The sequence below is a fragment of the Raphanus sativus genome, chromosome 4, assembly GCF_000801105.2.
Source record: "Raphanus sativus cultivar WK10039 chromosome 4, ASM80110v3, whole genome shotgun sequence".
NCBI lineage: Eukaryota > Viridiplantae > Streptophyta > Magnoliopsida > Brassicales > Brassicaceae > Raphanus > Raphanus sativus.
This window is the reverse complement of record NC_079514.1, coordinates 28072516-28084544: the sequence shown is the minus strand read 5'-3', so window position 1 is coordinate 28084544 and position 12029 is coordinate 28072516. Positions and strand designations below refer to the sequence as shown.

The window sequence follows — 12029 nt, the reverse complement described above, 5'->3', positions numbered from 1 at the left end:
GGTTGATGACCCTGGAACATTTGCTTTTCCATGTTCCATTGCTGGAGTAAAATTTGAGAAAGCTCTTTGTGACTCCGGATCTTGTGTGAATCTTGTCTCAAAAGCGATTGTAGACAAGTTGGACATTACTGAGGTTGAGCCTTCTCAGGTGACTCTGACTTTTGCAAACTCTTCCAGAGCAGTTCCTTATGGCACTATTCGCAACCTTCGTGTCCAAGTTGGGGACTGCGTTCTCCATACTGAATTTCAGGTTGTTGAGATGAACAAGGATCATGAGATGCTTTTGATCTTAGGAAGGACATTTATGGCTACAGTGGGAGCAATCGTTGATATGCCTAATAAGAGAGTCTCCTTCTCCCACATCAACAAGAATGTCTTTTATCAGGCTGTTCCCACCAGATTCCAGAAACTACACGCCTCTTGCATCTCAGTGTTCAGTGGAGAAAAGCAGAAGGTTGTTCCAAGAAAGGAGCTTGGTAAAAACAGTGAGTTCAAGGAAGTTCTGAATGGAGATCCTCACAATGATACCAAGAAACTCAGTGGGAATGCAAGGGTGAAAGAGAAAGTCCAGAAGAAAAGGGTCAAAGGAGATCCTACTATGACTTTGACACCTCACTGGTGTGATGAGAAATCCATTGAGTATGAGGTAAAGTGCAAGGGTACCTCTAAATCTTTCTCTAAAGTCAGAGTTATTCTCACTGATGAGCTGAAAGAGAAAGGAGAAGCTGCTGTGAAAGGGTTGTTGAGCAGAGTTTTGAAGCTGAACATGTCAGATTGTGGAGCTTGTTTTGGAACAAACCCTCATGCTCAACCCGACTGATCCCTGTCACCAAGTCAAGCTAGTGACTTTAACCAAGTGCTTGGTGGGAGGCAACCCACTGGTAAGTGTAAATATAAATTGGTTTTGTTTTTGTTTGCTTATTTTCGTTTTAGTTTATTGAGTTTCAGGTCAAAAAGCAGAAAAATTCGAGATACTTCGAAAAATTCTGGGTTGCAGAAACGGAGCTCTCTGTTCTGCATGAGCCAAGAACAACCGCCCAGGTGAAAATCTGGCGACAGAACACCCAGATTTTTTCGGAGCACCCGCTCCAGGTAAGTATCTCAACCAAAAAAAAATTGTATATTCTGGTTTTCACCTTCTCTCTGATTTATTTTCACACCGAGACGTTGTGAAGTAAGTCTGGAGGAGGGTCTTCGTCGTTTACTAACTCGTTTCTTTCTTTTGTTTATCTTTTGAGTCAGTCTGAGTCAGTTTTTAGGATCGAGTCAGTCAAAGTTTTGTGGGAATTAGGACATTATTCTGTGTTGATCACTAACCACCTCGTGCTTTAGTTGTCTTATTCAGTGACCTTAGCAGTGGCGAAAGACACACATGTGGACCTGGAACACCCTGACATATCTCACTTGATTCTCCAGAAGTTCTCAGCCGATCAGGTTACACTGGGTAGACTTAACTCCACCTAACTTGAACCTAATCTTGACTGAAATTCTTCTTGTTATGGGCACTAGATCAGGGAAACGAGAACTACACTCAGGACTTCTTATTCTTTCTATCCATCTTGTTGTTCCTAAGTGGCTAGCTCACCTTTAGCTAGTTCCCACCCTGCGCCTTAGCCTTTATTCCACCTTCATGCATTTGTTTTTCAGTGTTCTATGTGCAGATATGTGCAAAAAGGTCGGAGAGGAAAGGATCGACGCAGCCTCTTACTCGTTACTGCTGCGCAGATTCAGTCAGAAGGAGAACAAGCAGATTAAGGGAGCAACCGCTCCATAACCAATGAGCTGTGCAAGAACATGGGTGGAGAACCAGAATGATTTGAACCAGAAGAACCACCAGTGGCAATCCAAACATCACATGTTACCTCTTTTTCTCTCCCAGCCGCCTGTGGCTTTGATATATCATATTTTCTGTTTTCTCATTATCATTCTACGCTATTCTAGACACAAGAAACCATTGGAGACTTTTAGATTATTGGATTTGCTTATTGTAAAGGGAGAAGACTCCATCTCTCTCTCCATAGAGAAGATTATTGATACACTAAAATGAATCCTTGCTACTGCCAAGTTAACAGTTGCAATTGTAGTACTTGAGATTCAAATCCAGGGGACCAGTCTACACTCTAGTTCTATAAGTTCCGAAATCAAGCTAAGAAGAAGATATAATTTTGGTTGAAAGAGGCGATAGTTAACAAGCAAAATAAACACGAGATTGATTCAATTAAACAAGAGCTAGCCTAGGGTATTTCATTGGGTGTTGAATTGGAGCCAAACAATTATTCAAGCGCGATGAAGTGCTTTCTAGAACTCGGATCACTCAGCTGGAACACTCCACTGTCGTGGCAGTGATCGCTTTGCAGATCGATCTCACCACCTAACTGTCGTTGGGATGAGGATCGATTGCAAGCTTTAGAGAACAAGTCCGATCAGTTCACTTACCACCCTAATATCTACTTTCGCTGATTAGGGATACTAAGCTCATTCAATACATGTCAAGTTATCATCCTAAGCGGTTAACTAGGTGATGAACTAATGATCTAACATCAAGTGGTCAGGTTAATGAAAGCAGTAAGAACAATATGAATGAAGAACAGTTATGGATCGCTTATCTATGTTTAGCTCATGTCTCAACACCCTAAAAACCCTAGGCGAGCAAGGTTACTACTCGATCACAATGCAAATAAACAAAGACATAAATCCTGAATAAAATTGCATAAGAACAGAGTATGAAACAATAGGGTTCAGATGATCTTCTCTATGAGAGGATGAATTCTTCTCCCTTACAAGTTGCAGATCGCAATTACTCAGTGTTCTCTCGTAAAAACTAGCGTAAGAAAAATAGAAAATAGATAGATGGCGTTTTATATGGAGGCGCCAATCAGAAGAAAAGAGATTAGGGCAACAGGGCTTTAATTCCCGAAATAAGAGTTTCCATATTCGTCTGGAACAATCTCCGGATCACTCCGTCTGCTTGTTCCGCTTGCGAGAGAACAGTCTCTGGACTGTTCTCTTGAGTGTTCTCCGCAGGAATGCTCCAAAAGGACTTCTTTTCATCAGGCACCTTCTCTTCTTTCTTCTACTAACTCCAGACCTGTAAAAGGTCAAAAAGGACTAGACTGACACGAATCAGTGACTTGAAACAAATGAAAACATATATACAATGATGTGAAAAACACCATATATCAATTCCCCCAGACTTAGATCCTTGTTTGTCCTCGAACAAGGCAAGTACCAAGAACAGGGAGAAAGGTTTGAAAGCGTGGGAACTCGCTTATTTTCAGCAACCATACTCTTACCACAAATCTCTGAACCATACAAGCTGTAGATTAGGACCACACACACTTACTGAGAACCCCCTGATCGCTGTTCGAAGATCGGCTCCTTACTCTACATCTCAACCTGAAAAGGCAACACTTTCGAGACAGAACTCCTTATGTTCAATTAAGATCAGCGTGAGCTTCTTGTCACAGGCTCTACTCAGAGAGAACGGGCTAGGTATAGAACATGCTAACTTTTATGGTGGAGTTCAAGAGTGCTTAGGGTTTACCAAGAGCGGGTGCAGGATATCGCACAAAATGGTCGTGAGAGGAAGGCTCCATTGAGGTCCACAGTCCTTACTCATCTCTGCTAATCGGACTGCTCTCCGATAGATCGATCATAGGGCTGCTCTGCGTGATTCAACTTCCCCTTCAGAACACTTCACTGAAACCACCATTACTTTCTCAACTTTCCCAGTGGCATGCATCATAGATTATTCCCCTTCTCGTCACCAGTAAATCAAAGCAAAAACAAACAACTTCTCTTTTTATATATATATATATATTATATATATCGAACTACAAAATGCTGGAGTGACAAGCAAGGAGGTAACAAGTGATGTACATGATGCCACTGGTGATTCATTCTGGTCTGTTCTAGCCACTTACTCCTTCGTTGTTCTCTATGGTATCGGAACATGCACTCTGGTTGTTCTCTTGTCTACGCTGATTGTTCCGCCTTCTTCTACTGCGTGAGCATTGATGAGTAAGAATTGCGTCGATCCTTTCCTCTCCGACCATTTTGCACATATCTGCACATAAAGTACTAGAAAAGCAAATGCATGAGGGTGGAACAAAAGGTCAGGGTTCAAGGTGGGAACTAGCTAAAGATGAGCTAGCCACTCAGGAACAGCAAGAGGGGTAAAAATCGGATAAGAAGTCCTGAGTGTAGTTCTCATTCTACCCTGATCTAGTGCCCATGACAAGAAGAATTAAAGTCCAGATTAGGTTCAGATAAAGTGGAGTTAAGTCTGCCCAGTGTAACCTGATCGGTATAGAACTTCTGGAGTGTCAAATGAGATAAATCAGGGTGTTCCAGGTCCATGTGTGGGTCTTTCATCACTGCTAAGGTCACTGAATAAGAAGGTTAAAGCACGAGGTGGTTAAAGAGCATCACAAAATAAGGTCCTGATTCCCACAATAGTTTTGACTGACTCGATCCCAAAACTGACTCGATAAAAACATGAAAATGACACAAGCGAATATAGTTCAATCGCTCCCCCAGACTTAGTTCACACCATCCCTGGTTGTGAAAATAAATCAGAGGAAGCTGAAACAAACCAAACAGAAGCAAATAACATGAAAAATAAATAGTTCAGATGGATAAGACAAGGGATAGAAATAGTCCTTTCGGACTCAGTCTGAATCGCCGCTACCGGAGTGACCAGCTGTCCTCCTGTTCCTCGGCAGTCTCTCTGCTCCAGTCGATGTTCCTGCTTGTTCCTTGCCTGGGCGCCTTGTACGCTGTGGCGTACGCTTCTTCTGGGCTCCAATGCAGCCGCCTGTGATCGCCTTGAGTATCCTCTTCATGAGGCTGTTGTTCTTCTTCTGAGACTCAACCATCCAGCGTCTGTAGGCGTGATCATCAGTCACATCGGTGAAGTCCTCCAAGTCATACTCACCATCAGCCGGTGGAGTCACATGCTCCACATCATCCATGTCTTCGTCATCGTGCTGAACCGGCGCCTTCGGATCATCGCAGAGGTGCTCTTCATCGAGTGAGAACACAATGTTCTCCAGGGATAGGAAGTCTGTGAACCCAGGCATATGGAGCTTGCAGTACAGAGGGTTCCCTTCCTTATCCTGGAACTTGTAGGTGGTCTCGTCGCGCAAGATGTGGCATGCGATCAGGTAAGGAGTATCGATGTACTCCATCTCAGAGACAACCTTGTAGGAGCTGAGGTTGATGTTGAAGCGCTGGAACAATGGTGTGAGCAGACTGCCGCATCGACCCTTCTTATCGTCAGTCCGAATCAGGGTGTCTCTGCGGTTAGCGAACATGGATATGAGATGGAACCTTGGGTTGGTCTTGACTTCCTGGATCGGGGTGATGTTCTCTCTGCGCATCTCGTCCTCAAGTCCCGTGTAGAGAACCTGGAGCTCTCCATTCGTGATCTTGGAGGTGTACTCCTTCGCGAACAGGACATTGGACACGATCTTGGCAATGATCCGGATAGCAGGGTTCCGGATCTGCGACTGATAGGCCTTGCGAGAGGTGAACTTGCCGGCTGCGATGAGATCCCAAAAGATGTCTGCCGGCTTGAACTTCTTTTCCATTGAAACTCCCTTTGGCGTGTCTGCAATCTCGAGTAGCGCGTTCAGATCGTTGAGAGAGATAGTGCAGAACTTGCCATCAGCCATGAAGGAGAAGGAGCAGTTCTCGTACGTAGGCGCATTGGGGTTCTGGTAAGTAATCTTGCACGTCGCGAGCACTTGCCTGACCAAGTCTGGGTAGAGAACCTGGGCCTGGTAGCAGAGAGGCATGAATCCCATAGCTTGCATCGTGTCGAACACCTCAGTGTCAAGGCCTAGAGCGCCTAGTGTAGGCTGGTGCACGAACCGCGTGGGCAGGATCTCTGCTAGGAGGAGCCTGTTGTATATCGCTGCCGACTCCTTGTCCCATCCCTCAACGTTGAAGTCAAGGAGCATCGGATCATTGAGGTCGATCGGCTCGCCCTCATTCTTGTTCGGCCATGGGTAACCAGGTGGAGCACTCGCGGCTGGAGAAGCTGTGCTTTTGGCTGTTCTAGCGTTTCTCATCTTTGGAGGCATATGCAAAACAACAGCAAAACCCAACATCAGCACAGTTCGTCGGTTGTTCTAGCAACGATGGAACAATCCAATCTTCTTGTTCTATCCAAGTCCATCGATTACTAGACAACCTACACAAGCCTCAATCTCAACAGTAGAAATCGCAAAGGCCAAGAATCACAAGCAACAAATCGGTTCCTCTTCCATTGAAAATCAATCATGAGTTCAATCCTAGTAGCAAGTATACTATCAAGAGCTACAACTTAGGATGAAATCGCAAAGCATAAAGGAAAGAGAGACCCAAGAAATCACTCCCAAATCGCGATTTGCATGCGCAAAAGGGGGAGAGTTCTTGTCCGATTACCTTGATTGGAGAGGTGATTCCTGCAAAACAACCCAATCTCAAGAGAATCCAAAGAGGTTAGAACCAAAATCGATGAGAAAGAGAGGGATGTGTGTTCGCGATTTTAGGGTTCTAAGGGGGTGGTTTGCGGCGAGAGAGATGAAGTGGGGAAGTGGAGTGTTTGGGCCTTAAATAGGTCCATCAAAACCGCTTCCCCTTCTCTTTTTTTTATATATTTTTTTTTGTTCGAGCACGTACCTGGAACAATCGGCGGAACAACCGCTGTAGTGCTCTTCTGGAGTGATCTCGAATTTTCTTGATTTTTTCAACCTGCAAGTTAGTTCCTAGAAAGATAAAGACAAAAAGAAAACAATATTTACACTCACCAGTGGGTTGCCTCCCACCAAGCGCTAGTTTTCTGTCACTAGCTTGACTTCAATGAGCCGATTAGGCTTGAGGTGGATCGCTTAAGGGTATCTCTACACCTTCAGCGATTGTTGTGTCAGCAAGATATGGCTTTAGACGCTGACCATTGACAACAAATTCTCCACCTCTTGTGTCCAGCAACACAACAGCTCCATAAGGGCAAACCTCCTTAATGGTGAAAGGTCCGGACCATCTGGACTTAAGCTTTCCAGGGAACAGCTTAACCCGTGAATTGAAGAGTAAGACCTGATCGTTCGGAGCAAAGCTTCTGCTGATGATCCGTTTGTCATGGAACGCCTTGGTCTTTTCCTTGTAGATCTTAGAACTCTCATAGGCCAGATGCCTGATCTCCTCCAACTCGTGGATCTGAATGGTTCGCCTCTCCTTGGCGGGTTTGATGTCGAAGTTGAGTAGTTTGACAGCCCAAGCGGCCTTGTACTCTAGCTCAACAGGTAGGTGGCACGCCTTGCCATAGACCAGATGATAGGGAGTGGTCCCTAGAGGGGTCTTGTAGGCTGTTCTGTACGCCCAGAGAGCATCGTCAAGCTTAAGGGACCAGTCCTTGCGGGTGGTGTTGACCGTCTTCTGTAGGATGTTCTTGATCTCTCTGTTGGAAACTTCCACTTGACCACTTGTTTGAGGATGATAGGCGGTTGCAACCTTGTGTTTGACACCATTCTTGCTCAGCAATCCTTGGAACAACTTGTTGATAAAGTGAGTTCCACCATCGCTTATAACCACTCTAGGCACTCCAAATCTTGGAAAGATGATGGAGGTGAACATCTTGGTTACAACTCGCGCATCATTGGTTGGACTAGCAATCGCTTCTACCCACTTGGAGACATAGTCCACAGCAACTAGGATGTACTCGTTCTTGTGAGAGACTGGGAAGGGTCCCATGAAATCGATCCCCCAGCAATCGAACACTTCAACTTCCAAGATGTAGTTCTGAGGCATCTCGTTTCTCTTGCTTATACTCCCCATCCTTTGGCATGAATTGCATCGAGATAAGAAAGCATGAGCATCTCTGAACATAGTGGGCCACCAGAAACCGGCTTGGAGGATCTTGGAAACTGTCTTGAAGGTGGCAAAGTGACCAGCATAAGAGGAACCGTGGCAGTGGTGAAGGATCCCTGGAATATCAGCCTCTGGAACACATCTCCTGAAGATCCCATCCTTGCCTTGCCGATAGAGATACGGCTCATCCCAGAAGTAGTGCCTTGCCTCCCTTAGAAATTTCCTCTTCTCATTCCCAGTGAACCTCAAAGGCTCTTTCTCAGCTGCCAAGAAGTTGGCAATCTCAGCAAACCATGGAAGATTCAGGTACTCCTTCTGGATCACTGCAACGAATGCTCCTTCCACGCGGGAACAGTCCTTGATGACAGGTGACGACTGCTCCATGTTGTGCAGACCAATCGCATTGACGTACTCCATCGGTTGTTCCTCATCAAGAACAGTCTCATCTGACACTTTCATCCTGGAGAGATGATCTGCTACTCCATTATCAACCCCCTTCTTATCTCTTATCTCCAGATCAAACTCTTGGAGCAAGAGAATCCATCTTAAGAGCCGCGGTTTAGCATCCTTCTTTGTGAGTAGGTACTTGAGAGCCGCGTGGTCTGTATGCACAATCACCTTTGATCCAACCAGATAGGATCTGAACTTTTCAAAAGCGAACACGATGGCAAGGAGCTCCTTCTCTGTCGTTGTAGTATAGTAGTAAGTATTCCCGCCTGTCACGCGGGTGACCCGGGTTCGATCCCCGGCAACGGCGCCAAAACTTGATACACTAAAAATGAATCCTTGCTACTGCCAAGTTAACAGTTGCAATTGTAGTACTTGAGATTCAAATCCAGAGGACCAGTCTACACTCTAGTTCTATAAGTTCCGAAATCAAGCTAAGAAGAAGATATAATTTTGGTTGAAAGAGGCGATAGTTAACAAGCAAAATAAACACGAGATTGATTTAATTAAACAAGAGCTAGCCTAGGGTATTTCATTGGGTGTTGAATTGGAGCCAAACAATTATTCAAGCGCGATGAAGTGCTTTCTAGAACTCGGATCACTCAGCTGGAACACTCCACTGTCGTGGCAGTGATCGCTTTGCAGATCGATCTCACCACCTTACTGTCGTTGGGATGAGGATCGATTGCAAGCTTTAGAGAACAGGTCCGATCAGTTCACTTACCACCCTAATATCTACTTTCGCTGATTAGGGATACTAAGCTCATTCAATACATGTCAAGTTATCATCCTAAGCGGTTAACTAGGTGATGAACTAATGATCTAACATCAAGTGATCAGGTTAATGAAAGCAGTAAGAACAGTATGAATGAAGAACAGTTATGGATCGCTTATCTATGTTTAGCTCATGTCTCAACACCCTAAAACCCTAGGCGAGCAAGGTTACTACTCGATCATAATGCAAATAAACAAAGACATAAATCCTGAATAAAATTGCATAAGAACAGAGTATGAAACAATAGGGTTCAGATGATCTTCTCTATGAGAGGATGGATTCTTCTCCCTTACAAGTTGCAGATCGCAATTACTCAGTGTTCTCTCGTAAAAACTAGCGTAAGAAAAATAGAAAATAGATAGATGGCATTTTATATGGAGGCGCCAATCAGAAGAAAAGAGATTTGGGCAACAAGGCTTTAATTCCCGAAATAAGAGTTTCCATATTCATCTGGAACAATCTCCGGATCACTCCGTCTGCTTGTTCCGCTTGCGAGAGAACAGTCTCGGGACTGTTCTCTTGATTGTTCTCCGCAGAAATGCTCCAAAAGGACTTCTTTTCATCAGGCACCTTCTCTTCTTTCTTCTACTAACTCCAGACCTGTAAAAGGTCAAAAAGGACTAGACTGACACGAATCAGTGACTTGAAACAAATGAAAACATATATACAATGATGTGAAAAACACCATATATCAATTATCCTGAACCCTCTCTTTGTTTCTGTTATTTTTATGAAGTATTATTCAGTATCCATGTCTTTGATCTCTTGTGTCATGGCTGAGTAGTCGGCTAGCTTGTCTAGGGTTCTAGGGTGTTAATTTCGTGAGCTAAACATAGATAAGTGAATCATTTGATTGTCTTCATTCATAACCGTTTTTATTGCTTGCATTAAACTGGCCGCTTAATGTTAGATCATAGGTTTAACATGTTCATTAACTGTGTAATAGGTTGCTAGAGCTGTTTTCAATGAGCATTGCATCCCTAATCAGCGAAAGTAGATATTAGGGTGTTCTGTGAACCTATCGGACCTGATCTCTATTGCTTGTGATCGCTTCTCACCTCAACGACAGTTAGACGGTGAGATCGATCAGCATAGGGAGCAGTACCACGACAGTGGGCTGTTCTACTTGAATGATCCGAGTTCTAGACTGTTCTTATTAGCACTTGAATAATTGTTCAGCTCACAAGTTTTAGCACCCGATGAAGAAACCCTAGGCTGGCTTTTCTTTAAATTGAATTTACATTTACATTATTTGCTGCTTGTCACATTACCCTCAATCAAAACCCCCATATTGTTTTAGCTTGATATTGATCCCACAAAAATAAAGTGTAATAGTTGGTCTCTGCGGATTCGATCCTAAAGTGCTATATCGACATACCATTTTATTAGGTTAATTGGTGTGCGTAAACACGAATATCAACTAATGCGAATTTTCTAGCACACAGTGTAAAGATACAATTGTCTTTCGTCGTTCACATGGATGCGAAACTCCCGGTATGATTAACATAGTCACTATAAATCTGTTTAAATATATGACAAAAAAAGAGAGAAAAGCATCTCTTTTTGTTTTCTTTTCCTCTTTTAAGACATGCCATCATCTTTTTTGAAGATATCACTTAAAATTTAAGAACTCTGAAACATGTATGAAGGCCATGCTTTTGGTCACATCACTACACCCAGAAGGTTCATACGATGCACTTCCATGCTATGAAATGCCCACAAAATTACCTGAAACTGGAACTCATTGACGTTGGAGATTTTTTTGGAAACTCGTTGGGTATGAATCAAAACATCTAATGTATTTTTTCGTAAAACCCATAACACACTACTTAAACCCTTAGCCCAAAAGAACACCATACCAATATTACATTTACACCATGATTTGGGAGGCAAAAACCACTTTTAGGAGATCATATATTTTCTAATTCTAGCGCCAAGAACCACATCTCCACTTTCTCTTTAATTTTCAGCATGATGTCTGTAATAACTAATTATTCATATTTTTCCAAAAGTAACAAATAATTCAGGAGTATATCTTTTAATCTTTTTGGGAAACTTGTCATATGTTGCCAACCTATCTATACTATTAAAGCAGGATCATATTGGTTTTTTAACTAAAAATACTCATTTCTTTAATACCATTGCATATTTCATTAAGGACAATCAAGTAATATTAATAACACATCTATATTGGATCATTTTTTTTTAAATCCAGCTCATTGTCCACATCATCTTTTTTGGGCCATTTGGGCCGAATAACAAATCAGATTCAATTTTTATTTTTTTCGGATCGGATTCGAGTCGGATCTTTCCGGGTCCGGGTGGGTTCGCTTCTCATGCATAAGAACCTGAAAAATAACCAAATAACCAAAATATCTAAAACGGGTTCGGTTATTTATACTCAGAGTAACCAAAGTATCCGATTCGGTTCAAATTTTTGTATCCAAATTACTCAAAAGTAACCAAAAGTAACCAAAAATATCCATTCTATACAGTTTTTTGGTAAACTTTTATCCAAACTGTCATATTTTATCCAAAAATACTCAAAAGTACTAAAAATGACTATTATAGTTAACTTATGATATTAATTTAAAATATTAAAATAATTATAAATATAATTATAACATATATTTTTAGATATATATTCACATTACGGGTATCTTCGGGTACTCATTTGGTTCTCGGTTCGGATCGGGTTCGGATCGGTTCTTCGGATATAGCAATTTAGAATTCATTCGGATATTTACCCCGGATCTGATCGGTTTCGGTAGCCTGATTTTTGGGTCGGTTTTGGGTTGGTTCTTCGGGTCCGGATATTGTGATCATGCCTATACTCATTTAAAATGAAACACGATAAAGAAAGATAAAAAGCTTAAGTCTTTTATAAAAAAACAAATATATGGAAATATGATATTTATTAAATATTTGTCAATTTAAAAAAAATAAAGGAAAATAA

The 12029-nt window shown here is 42.5% G+C and overlaps 1 non-coding gene across 1 annotated transcript; it reads left to right on the top strand.

The window, feature by feature from the left end:
- The first annotated feature begins 8536 nt into the window (after window positions 1-8536).
- Window positions 8537-8608, top strand: TRNAD-GUC (transfer RNA aspartic acid (anticodon GUC)). Its single transcript has one exon. It is a non-coding gene; the product is annotated as a tRNA-Asp (tRNA).
- Window positions 8609-12029: the final 3421 nt, after the last annotated feature.